At 43.0% G+C, this 11,817-nt stretch overlaps 1 protein-coding gene across 3 annotated transcripts in view; it reads right to left on the reverse strand.

Annotated features, from left to right (window-relative positions):
• Fhl2 (four and a half LIM domains 2) overlaps positions 1-11,360 on the reverse strand; it is a 69,150-nt gene extending 57,790 nt beyond the window's left edge. Inside the window, exons 1-2 of one of the 3 annotated variants that reach the window (XM_069988621.1) lie at positions 11,236-11,360; positions 2,032-2,094 (exon numbers count right to left, since the gene is read on the reverse strand). The gene's annotated coding sequence lies outside the window, so the exon portion shown is untranslated. The remainder of the gene's footprint in view (positions 1-2,031; positions 2,095-11,235) is intronic. The other 2 variants (XM_069988622.1, XM_069988620.1) reach the window with 2 other exon arrangements.
• Positions 11,361-11,817: the final 457 nt, after the last annotated feature.

Here is an 11,817-nt window from a genome sequence, read left to right on the forward strand (position 1 = left end):
ATTATAAGCATGCACAACTGGTACCCAGCTCATTTTTTTCACCAATAGATACCATGTATCTCAGTTAACTAGGAAACCATAGTAAAGTCTGACATTCATATTGTCAGAACATTTTCTTTCCCCCTCCTTTTTTTTTTTTTTTTTTTTTTGCTATTCCCTGTACCTTGAAGTGTCTAGGAAACAAGCAGAAGAATCTAATGGCTAATGCTGGGTAATACAAATGCAGAGCACTGTGTGGTGCTGGGCCTGAATTAGGCGGAACTCCCAATGGCCAGGGCCTAGGGATGCTCCTTCCTCCCCTTGTGTTTGCCCCCAATAGAGGTGAGGGCCTGCTGTTGGTGACTGGAGATCAGAGGCCTTGGTGATGTTCCCATATTGGGAACAGCCAATAGCAGCAGGGTCACCTAGCAAGAGCATTTTGAACCATTGCTTGTTACCTTTGTGTTGTTGGGAAGCCACTTGGAGATTTTAGAAACCTTTTCCATAGCTCTAACAATGAACATTAACAAGCATGATTATCTTTATTGAGAGGAGAAATGTACTCAATATCTCCATGAAAATTCTGGTAATATCAAGATTAGATTGGGACAGGGGAGGTATCAGATATCAGGGGCTCACACCAGTAATCGTAGCTATTCAAGAGGTTATCTGAGGATCACTGCTCCAAGCTAGCCTAGGCAGAAAAATTTGTGAGACTTTTATCTCCAATTAACCAGCAAAGAGCCAGATAATGGAGTTATGACTCAACTGGTAAAGTACCAGCTTGAGCAAAGAGGATAAGAGACAGTTCCCATGTCCTGAATTCAAGCACAATTATTTGCACACTCACCCACCCATCCCACAAAACTGGAACAGTTTTTTTTTGCTCCTAGCAGCATTTCAGCCTTTTTTGCTAACAAATGGACAATACAAGGTAGGTGTGTGTGTGTGTTGTGTGTGTGTGTGTGTGTGTGTGTGTGTGTGTGTGTGTGTGTGTGTGTCTGTGTGTCTGTGTGTCTGTGTGTCTGTGTGTCTGTGTGTACTAGGGCTTAAATTAAGAACCTAGGCACTGCCCTTTAGATTTTTCTGCTCAGGGCTGGTGCTCTATCACTTGAGCCGTACATCTATTTTTGGCTTATTGCTGGTGAATTGGAGGTAAGAGTCTCACAGACTTTCCTGCTCAGTCTAGCTCTAACCATAGTCCTCCGATTTTAGGCTCCTGGGTAGCTAGAATTACAGACATGAGCCACCAATGCCTGGCCACAGTAATTGAGCAAGCTACCTCGTTTCTACAGAAGGAAGTTTGTTTTTCTTTGTGTCTTGCTCTCTGGTTCAAAGAGTAAGTAGTAAAAGGCCACATTGGTCACCATGCTGAGCTGTTTTCCCTACTGGATGCAATGTTCTGCCACTTGCATTATTCAAAGTCCTCTGGGTTCTTGGGAAAACGGTATTCCCAGAAGAGAAGAATCTCCCAGCTTTCTGAAAAGCCCCTTACTGTCATCCTTAACCCCACCCTCACCAGTATCCATTTTTTGATGTCTGAAAGTATTTGCATCCAAGTTACCTTAATCAAGCTCCATTTTCAAGCTGAAAGTAACCCAACTCGGTAATGAGAAACACATGGTGAGTAACAGAAACAGCATGTATACTCAGGTATTTTGCAGTTGGCTCTATCTCTCCTTCCAGACATCCTGCCAAGGGCCGGCCCCTTCTACTCAGCCCCCGGATTTCTTCTTCCCCTTCCCTAACCAGCAGTCAGGAAAGGAGGCTTTGATTTGGGAGCCCCCCTTCCTGTGACTGCCTTCTATCCAACGACAGGAAAAGAACAATGGCACCCTGAGACAATGCCCAAGCAGGGCTTGTACTATTTTACTTGTTTTGTGGCATAGAAGAAAGTTGGTTAGAGTGCACACACACACACACAATCTCTTGGCACGTCCACATACAGGCAGAAATTATGCCTCTCTGTGTATGCTACAGAAGCTGGAGCTTCTAATAATTCACATGTGCTTTTGGGTTTCTCATAGCTCTTTGCCCCCACAGCCTTCTTACCTTTTGGTGACACATGAAGTTTTGTGGTTGCTTTGTTATGTTTGCTTTTGGTTTTCTTTTCCTCTATTGATAAAAACACATAGAAGTGATCATTGAAGAAGCCATTCCATCAACTCTCACCTAAAGAACTGAAATCAGCCATGTGCAAAGGGAGGGTGCCCAAGAAAGGAGCAAAGGAGTTACCATGCATCATAAGGGGTCAGTCAGGGGGAAGGGAAGCCTGGAGGCAGTTACCACAGGATACTGCCAACTGTCTGACAGTAACCTGCCCCAGAAGTCCAATTTTGCCTCCCACCCACTTCACACCTCCCACATGTAGACTAGAATAATCTACTGTAATGAAAGAATTACTGTACTTGTATGAGATGTGCTGTTTCTCATTTTCCACTTTTTATTCGCCTCTAATTTTGTTAAGTACACACTAGTCTCTAGCTGATAAGCTGCTTTTGTAACTCGTAGTACACTAGGAAACTACGAAAGTCCAAAAACGTCAATGTCTGTCCAAGAAAGGTCTTCGTGACCTGTTAGACAACACAGCAGAGAAGCAAAAGAGCTCTGACTTAAGGACAATGTCACAAAAGAAGAGCCAGCTAGTAGGGGGGCCTACAGCTCTTCCAGGTCAGCATCCTGTGGACAGGAGATCACTGACTGTCCAATGGAGAGCCCTGTGAGGGGTCATCATAGAGCTCCCTTGTAAGAAACAGGACATTAGAATTTCTGATCTTCCACATGAAAAGAATAAAAAGGTTTAAAACAGCTACAGGCAAGTGTACAGAGGGGGAATAATCTCCTCCTCTGTGATGATTGTATTTATAACTACGGCAGCTCTTCTGGGGCCTTGGTGCCTGTGATATGAAACCTTGAGGCCAAAGATTGCTCTGCCTTCAGAAGCAATAAAGACATGTCCACGTGCACGTGTGGACCTGACATGCAATCATATGTCAATTAATAATGAAGACATATTCTGAGAATCACATTAGGTGATACTGTTGTCATAAGAACATCATAGCATTTAACTATCCAACACTACATGGTACCTCCTACTATATACCTAGCCCATATGGTATAGCCTTTCTTCTCAGTACAAACCTGTGCAACATGGTGTTATACTGAGTATGGCAGACAAATGTGTTACAATAGCAAGTAATCTAAGTAAATACAAGCTTGAAAAGGTACAGTAAAGGTACTAGATGAAAAGAATCATTCTTATCCATTATAACCTTATAGGACCAGCAAAATTGGTTTTGTTTTTATTTTTTGGTGCTGGTACTGGGGCTTGAACTCAGGACCATATGGTCTCACTTGACTTTTTGCTCAAGTCTGGCACTCTACCACTTGCCACACCTCCATTTCTGGATTTTTGCTGATTAATTGGAGCTAAGGGTTTCCAAGTGGAGTTTTTTTTTTTTTTTTTTTTTTTTGGCCAGGGCTGGCTTCAGAACATTAATCCTCAGATCTCAGCCTCCTGAATAGCTAGGATTATGGGTGTGAACTACCAGCACCTGGCCATCATATTGTTTTGACCTACATGTCATTATACAGCACATGGCTGTATTTTGAAGTATAAAGTACCTCGGTTATAATCATACATTTTACGAATGATCACCCTCTATAGGGATAATTGAGGAAAGAATGCCTACAGTATGTTTCATTGCAACATAGCCTATTCATATATTTAATTTTAATTTCTATTATACTGTAATGCACACAATAAGGAAATAGAGAAAATAATGCAATTGGGGGCCAAATAAGAACTCCCATCCCTGAAACTCATGGTCATGACACCTTCCTGTGGTCTGGAAGCTTGCTAAGGCTTCCTAGTCCCTCCTACTTAAAGGTTGAGGCTTTTTTAGAGCTCTGGGGGTTCCTGACTATCCCTCAGTGGATAGAAGGTATTATTTATATTCATGGGACCGTCCCTGCATAGAAATGATACTTTACCGCCTAACCTTCACTACTAAAGGTAAGGTCTACACAGAGTCAACTGACACTTGGAACTTGGGGCTTATGGAGATAATGTTGGTGATCAGAATGTGATACCTCAAAGTAAAGATCTCAAAAGTTGGTCCAGAAGCAAAAATATTCCCTGCTCTTCTCCTGACAGTTTTTCCCTCTTTTTTTTTTTCTCTCCCTAAGGCAAGCCCCAGAAAGTGAAATTTCCCTCCTTAAAGCAGGCCATAAAAACTCAAACCCTTTAGCCCCAAAGCCAGCCATAAAACCTATAATTCCTACTTTAATTTTCCACTGCTGTTTTGTTTCAGAGCTGGCCATAGAGAAATTCTCTGCTCTTCTTTGAGAGTAGAACATAAGACCCTCCAGTTACTCTCTTGGCCCATACTCAAGAGAAAGGAGTGCTTGCAAGCGAGGCCAGAGGAATTTAATCTGTGCAGACAGGCCTGGCTAGCTTCCTTTCTTTCTATCAGGATCTCTCTCTCTCTCTCTCTCTCTCTCTCTCTCTCTCTCTCTCTCTCTCTCTCTCTCTCTCTCTCTCTCTCTCTCTCTCTCTCTCTCTCTCTCTCACACACACACACACGTATATATTAATTATCTCAGTTCCATTTCTACATAGTGATTCCTCTTTATGTAATTTAAGCATAAAAATGGGTAGTTGATCTTAAGTTTTAGGATCTTCAGTCTGAAGGTTTGTGTATCTTGTGAAGCTACTGTGAAAGAAATTTGTTATGCATTTCTCCTATTAACCTGTCCATTGCCAGTTTATTTCAGCTGATGCTGATATCCAGTCTTCAGAGGGAAGGTTTGAATTTCATAATGAAGTTATCACATTTTCTATAAATGACAGCCTTCCTCTAACTCTTGGTGTTCATTCCAACTTATTTCTTTTATGTCCAACTTACTTCTTTTATGTCCAAAGAAGGCTCCTATCTTTCCATGCCTTCCTCTCAGGGGATTAGACTGCTGTTCTATTACAACCTTTGCTAGGTCATGCAACTGACTCTTCCTACCCCTGGGAAGTTGGGATTCTCCTAGATAACCTCAGTCTAGCTCTGAGGACCACTGGAAATCACCTGCTGCAGACAGGGCCCTCATGCTGACACCTGACTCTGCCTTCCTTTCTCTCTGTCCTTATAAGTCAGCCTGCTCTGCCATCCTGCTGGGCTGACCTTGGACTTCTGTCTTTCCCAGTCTGACCCCAGTCACTCAAGCTCTGTGTACACGAGCTGGGTCACCTCTGCCTGTCTAGCTCCTCTTCAGCTACTTCTTTAGCTGTGGGGTCCCTGGTACTGGGTGTGCCCAGCTGCTGCTCTAGATTATGCATGGCACCTGGCTCCTGGTGAGAGGTAGCTGGCCTGTCTCAGCATGGCTAAGCCAGCGGTATTGCATATCTGTGGTCTCTCAGAAGTCAATAACATGTTTGGGGATGTGATGAGGCTGATTATTTTAAAACTTCCCTTGATGAGATAAAACAATTCCTAGAGTTAGCTGGGAACCTTTGTCATCTTGTACTGAAGAAAAACGGGGGCAGAAGGTATGAAGTGTGCTGTTTAATGTCAGAGAAGGAAACCAGAGTCTGGGAACCGGAGCTTTCCCTCCTCTTCTTATTACAACAAAGGAGGAAGAGGATGTGTTAAACACAAAAGGCAATCTGCACACTGCCAGGTCAATAAATCACTCTTCTGCCTTTCAGTGACTGGTTACAGAATGATGTCCACCCCATCCACAAAATAATGTGGACCTCCTAAATCCCAGAAACTGGGAATGGGACACCTCTCAGGGAAAAACGGGCTTTACAGGTATGATTAGGGATCAGGATGTGGGTGGATCACCTGATACTTTCTAGGAGGGTGCCCGCTGTACTCACAAGGCTCTTCCTGTGTGAAACACAGAGGCAGGAAAGGCAGGGACAGAGATTTGGAACAAGGAAGCAGAGGCCATGAGCCCAAAATGCAGGCAGGCTGTAGACACACTGGGACAGTCATGCAAACATATTATCTCCCAGAATTTCCAGAAGCTCTTGTAAAACGTTGACTTTAGCCCAGTGAGATCCACTGAAGACTTCTGACCCTTGACACTGTAAGATAATAGATTCTGTTACTTTATGGCTAATTTGTAACAGCAGTGAGGGAGAACCATCATGTAGAGAGGGAAAAAAATGTGGCCACCATGTTTCTCCTTAATTAAATCTTGTTCTGGATTTCAGTTTGCTTCCTCACTTGAGAACTAAGAATTATAATAGTACCTGATTGTTGTAAGGATGGGACACCATTTACATATCATTTACCTATCATCTACATGTCACCTACATATCTATACACCATCCACATATCACCTACATACCATTTATGTATATTTGCATATGTTTTACATAGTATTACCTATTATAAATCATCTAGATGATTCATATAATGAATGTGGGAGGATATGTGTAAGTTCGATGCATATATGGTGTCACTTTATGTGAGGGACTTGAGCATCTGTGAATTTTTGTATTTCTAAGGGAGTTCTGAGGCCAATCCCTGGTGTACATGAACAGACAACTATACAAATACAACATGCATACCTGTGTAGATAATATGTGATATTGGCATGGGTATGTATGTGGAAGATAGTAAGTGCTTTGAACAAGAGTAAATCAAGGTAAGAAAACAATTGGGTTAAAGATCCTGAAAGTGAGAATGTAATTTTAGTTGGGAGGTGAATGGAGGGTCTCTGCTATGGTGTAAATAAAGGGGGCATGTGATCTATAGAGATATAGTAAGTGAAAAGGCTCAGACACAAGGCTGCACTTACCCAACAGGGTCAGAGCACTGTAACTGAGGCCCACTAATGAAAGGGGAGATAGAGAGGAGACAGGTCAGACTGCTGAAGGCTAGCTCATCTAGGTGTGCATGCACTATGGTTACAGTGAATTTTATGTTGATTTTGGAAGGCATTAGAGAGTTTTTACATGGGAGAAGTGTTTTGATGTAAACTACAACTATAATCATACTTTTACAAAAAGGCTTGCTTGTGCTTAAAATGACCTGAGGATCTCAGTTTGAAATGAGACTGGTCTCCAATAAAAAGCCGGAAGTGGCTCAAGTGGTAGAGCGTTAGCCTTGAGCACATAGAGGTCCAAGGACAACCCCCAGGCCTGGTGGGGGTGAGGGAGGTAAGGAGAGAGAGAGAGAGAGAGGGGGGGGAGAGAGAGAGAGAGAGAGAGAGAGAGAGAGAGAGAGAGAGAGAGAGAGAGAGAGAGAGAGAGAGAGAGAGAGAGAGAAAGAGAGAGAGAGAGCACTCCTATTGGCCTCTGGAACTCCCTGGCTAGTTGTACCCTAGGTTGGCACCTTGCTGGCACTCCTCAGAAAAGACTGAAGTGCTGCCATGCAAAAGTAGGAACTGCAGGGTGGGCAGGGAATCAGGATCCTACCAGAGCTGATCAATACCTAACCTGGAGGATTTGCTGCTGTGACTGCAAAAATGGTAGCCCAAACCATATAGTTTCTTCTGTCTCTACATCTCATTACTGAGGCCAGGCTGAATATGGCACTGTGCATTCCCAAACATGTGGCTTGCTGAACTCCTGTTATTATATACAACTAGACCCTTACCCACCTGCCACCCCCCTTCCCTGTTGCCTACCACTGAATACACTGGGATGGTGAATACTTACTTTTCCTTCTTACTTAGATAATTAGATGATTGGATGTTTGTCTATGCTGGTTTAAGTTGAATGCCTACAAATTTGCACCTGCTGTAAGATTTTTATATTTTCAGTCTGCAAGACTAGAGAAAGAAGAACTTAGAGGAGTTTTCTCACATGCATTCCAAATATCTTAGCTTTGGGTACATTGCACACTGGATAGTTTCTCATGAGTTGCCACTTGTGACCCTAGTGTCTTTGAGTTGAAAGAGTACCACATTGGGACATGGGGCCCCAATTCAGAGCAACTCAAATGGGGCATGACTGTCTGTCTTCTCTCTCACCTGATTTTTCATTTCCTAAATTATACTGGAGAGAAAAAATATTTTCTCTTAAAATTATTTGAGATATGGTGGCTAAGACTGATGGATGACTCAAAAAAGACACATCCAGAGTTTGAATTTATTTAGCATTTCATCGGCTCCTTTCTCCCCATCCTCAATATGGAACATGAGACTTCCAAGTCAGAGAAACTCCTTCTTAAGGACACATAATCACCAAATATTAGTATTTATTGCCCATAAAAATTCCATTTAAAAGCATTGCTAGGAGCATGATGTCCCTGTAGTGTGCACAGAAGAGCAGGGAGTGGCCAGCCAGCATCGCTAAAGGAAAAGCACCAGTTAACAGGGCAAACATCCAGTTCTGCTTTGGACTCTAGACACTTCTAGAACAAAGTCTAAATGTCACAGTTTAATTCTGAGAAAACCGCTAGGCAACTGTGGGAGTCACTGTACGAGCCATAGAAAAATCTAAGAAGATGAATGCCATGGGAAAATGCTGGTCTGAAGGGAGGATTTCAAAGGAAAAGGAAGGCTGATTGAAAGTTTCAATTCACTTTTGAGCCAAGGTTCACCTAGCTTTCCAACCGTTTCTCATTGGGCTTCTGTTAATGTCATACTGAACTGCACATCAGGCTCAGCTGAGCTCCTCTCTCAGCTCTGTGCCCTGAACTATACAAGTGACAGAGCTACTGAGCTGCTGAGTGCGCCACAGGGCAAATGTGTGTATGCAAGCATGTGTGTGCACGGGTGTGCATGCACAATACTCACAACAGTGCTAGCCATGCCAGGAGCACTGCAGGACCTATTACTGTTCTCTCTGACCCTGAGCTTTGTGTAACTTTGGTATTTGAGTTCATCTCAACTCAGATTGCTTAATATAGTGCTCTCTTTCTCTCCCTTTTCCTCTCTCCTCTCCCCCGCCCCACCCTTTCTTTCCTTTTGTCTTTTTCCTTTTCCTTTGGGGAACCAAGGTACTTTTTATTTCCTATTTATTTCAGAAATATCTCAGAAAGAACAAAAATAGTGAGGCAGCCCTTGTCCTCAAGTCATTATCCCCTCCCCACTCCAAACTCAGTGGATTTTCTGACCTTAGGATGAATCATATTTGTGTCTACCTCTATATTGTTCATATTCCATCTACCTGTAATACTCCTAGCCTTTGGCACTTCCTCCATTCCAGAGCACGCCCTCCCCCACTGCATAGTATCCTAAATGCTTCTTACTTTCACTCTCAAGTCCCATCTTCATTTACATCATCACCCCCTCTTCCATGTCATATGCTTTAGACTAGCTCTTTTACTATTTAAGTCTATTGCCAGGCATCTTACACAGACCTTGAAGAAAGTGAGACCGGACATCTAAGTATGGCAGTAAACCTTTGTAATCCCAGCTATAGCTACTTGGGAGATGAGACTGGCAAGATCAAAACTTGAGACCAGCTTAGACAAAAAGGTAGCAAGATTTCATCTTGACAAACAAGCCAGGGGTAGTAGGGAGCACTTGAGATTCCAGCTACATGGGAAACTTACGGAGATGAACCAAGGATGATGCAAGCAAAAAAAAAAAAAAAAAGAGACCTTATCTGAAAAATAAACTAAAACTAAAAGAGTTGAGGCATGACTCAAGTTATAGAGCAACTGCCTAGTACATATAAGGCCCCGAGTTCAAAACTCCAGTATTGCCAACAACAAACAAACAACAAGAAATTACAATCGCAAAATGTGCTCAAAAATATGCAAAATGTTTAGCTGTACATGGAAGTTCTACTTTACAGCATTTTCTTAAGGCTGGACCCAGGATTCAGTGATTGGCCTTCACAAAGCCCTGGGTTTAATCTTAGTCACTACTATGTTTTTTCTTAGTATTTTAGTGGTAGAAAGCATCTCTGAAAACGTACTCACTTGAGTTGATTATTTAATTAACTTATTGTTATTCAATCAAAAATTGCAAAGAAGAACAGACCACCACATAGCTTCATTTGGATGCAATTTGTTGTCAAAGCCTATCAAGGTACCTCCTTTTATCATTCTCCCCCATCTTTCCCAACCACACATGCATTCTCAAGCTACTACATGCTTCCACTTTCACATATGCACCCTGAATGCAAGGGCTGTATTCTCCCAGAAAGGGGTGACATTGATCAAGATGTATTATGCTTATAAACTGATTTGTTGAATTGAACCCCCTTTGTACAATTATTTAAAGATAATGAAAAGAATAAGTGAAAAGTCTATCAATGAAATAAAGAAGAAACAATGAAGAAAAACAATAAACAGGCACACATACATGCCAGCTAAAATAAGATTAGCCTGCAACAGTCACTTTTCTCTTTGTACCTCAAAATTACTTTTCAGAAACCAAACCAATTGACAATTTTTATTTATTAGTTTACAGGGTCTTGAACTCAGTGCCATACCTCCAATAAACAAAGTAGAGGATGTGAGCATTGATCCCATGACCTCTCCTATGCTAAGCATACAAGCACTCTACCATTTGAGCTAATCCCCCAGATGACAAAGGTTTTTTTAATACTCTGATAAAGTGCATTGCACAGAGTCTGAGTAAAGGCCATAGATGTATATATATCTATATCTATGTATCTATATATATCTGTTATCATCTGTGTCATCTTGTCTGTTTTTAAGAATATTATACAATAGGCCAGAGCATTACTCTTAGCCCATGCTCAGCTCTAGAAATTAACAGAATACTTAAGCATTTCCTTTTGAAAACATGAAACCGCTCTCTGGACTCTTGATTCATTGGCCCTAATAAGTCATCTTATCTAAACATACTTTCTCAGTGTAATCAGACCCATTGGTAGCTTGCCTTCTTACCCCAGGTCATCTGGAAATACTGTCGGAGAGAAAAAGCTCAAATGTGCTGTGGTTTCTCTCTCTACCAGTGTTCATCTTATGATTTTTTTCTTCTTTTGCTGCTCCTTTAAAAAAACAGTTTTCCATTGTCCCCAACTGATATCCACCAAAGAGGGCAAGATGAACAAGGATCTTTCCCATTCTCTGCTCCACAGCAGACACCAGCACAGTGCTGGGTATATCTCTGTGGGCTTTGCTTCTGGGGAAGGGAGAGACAGCTACCAGTGCCCAGTCTCTGCTGGAGTCTAAAGGTCCCCAGTGCCTGAGAACTCCCTCCCAGGGCCGGGGCACTGCTGCTACACTGAGCAGGAAGCCAACCCAGCTGGCTTCTGAGCCTGGCTGCAGACACAGGCTGGGAAGGATGGCAGTGGAGAGAAAAGGGACAGAAAACTATGGCTCATACCTGTGGTGTCAGAGTTTTGCCCCTGTCCTGCAGCCGGGCTAGTGAGGATAACGGTCTTGGCCATGCAGGCAGCCTGCCTTGTTGGATGGCCTCAATCCCAAGGGCGCCTGTCAGCAGCACTATAAATAAGGCGTGCCCAGAACACTGGTGGGGGTCCAGGAGATAAGAACCCAGCCCTCACTCCTGCATGCCTTTTAAGGTCTCCCATGCAAGGAGCTTCAGGTTCCAGATGGGAAGGGGCTGCTCTGTCCCCATTTGGCCAGCCTCAAGGACATCCCAGGCCTCACACATGTTCTATCATTCCAAAGAGCCGCAGAAGGGGGAAAGCCACCAAGGCCAACAAGGAATGTCACCTTGCCAAAGGAGGGCAGAGCCTGTGAGAATGGAGCCTGGCCATGGCTGCGTGCTTCTGAGATGTGGACGCTGGCAGTGACTTTCCTGCTCCTCTTAACACCTCCGTGGGCTAGGAAAGCAAGATCTTGGCTTTATGGATCTCTAGCACTGCTCCTTGGAAAATACTTGCTGACTTTTCTTTTTCTCCCTGGCTTGAGAGGGCAAGGCTTTATGCTTGGTTGAGGATTC

Source organism: Dipodomys merriami, unplaced genomic scaffold (assembly GCF_024711535.1).
Source record: "Dipodomys merriami isolate MVZ:Mamm:240054 unplaced genomic scaffold, mDipMer1.0.p SCAF_36, whole genome shotgun sequence".
In the NCBI taxonomy this organism is placed as follows: Eukaryota; Metazoa; Chordata; class Mammalia; order Rodentia; family Heteromyidae; genus Dipodomys; species Dipodomys merriami.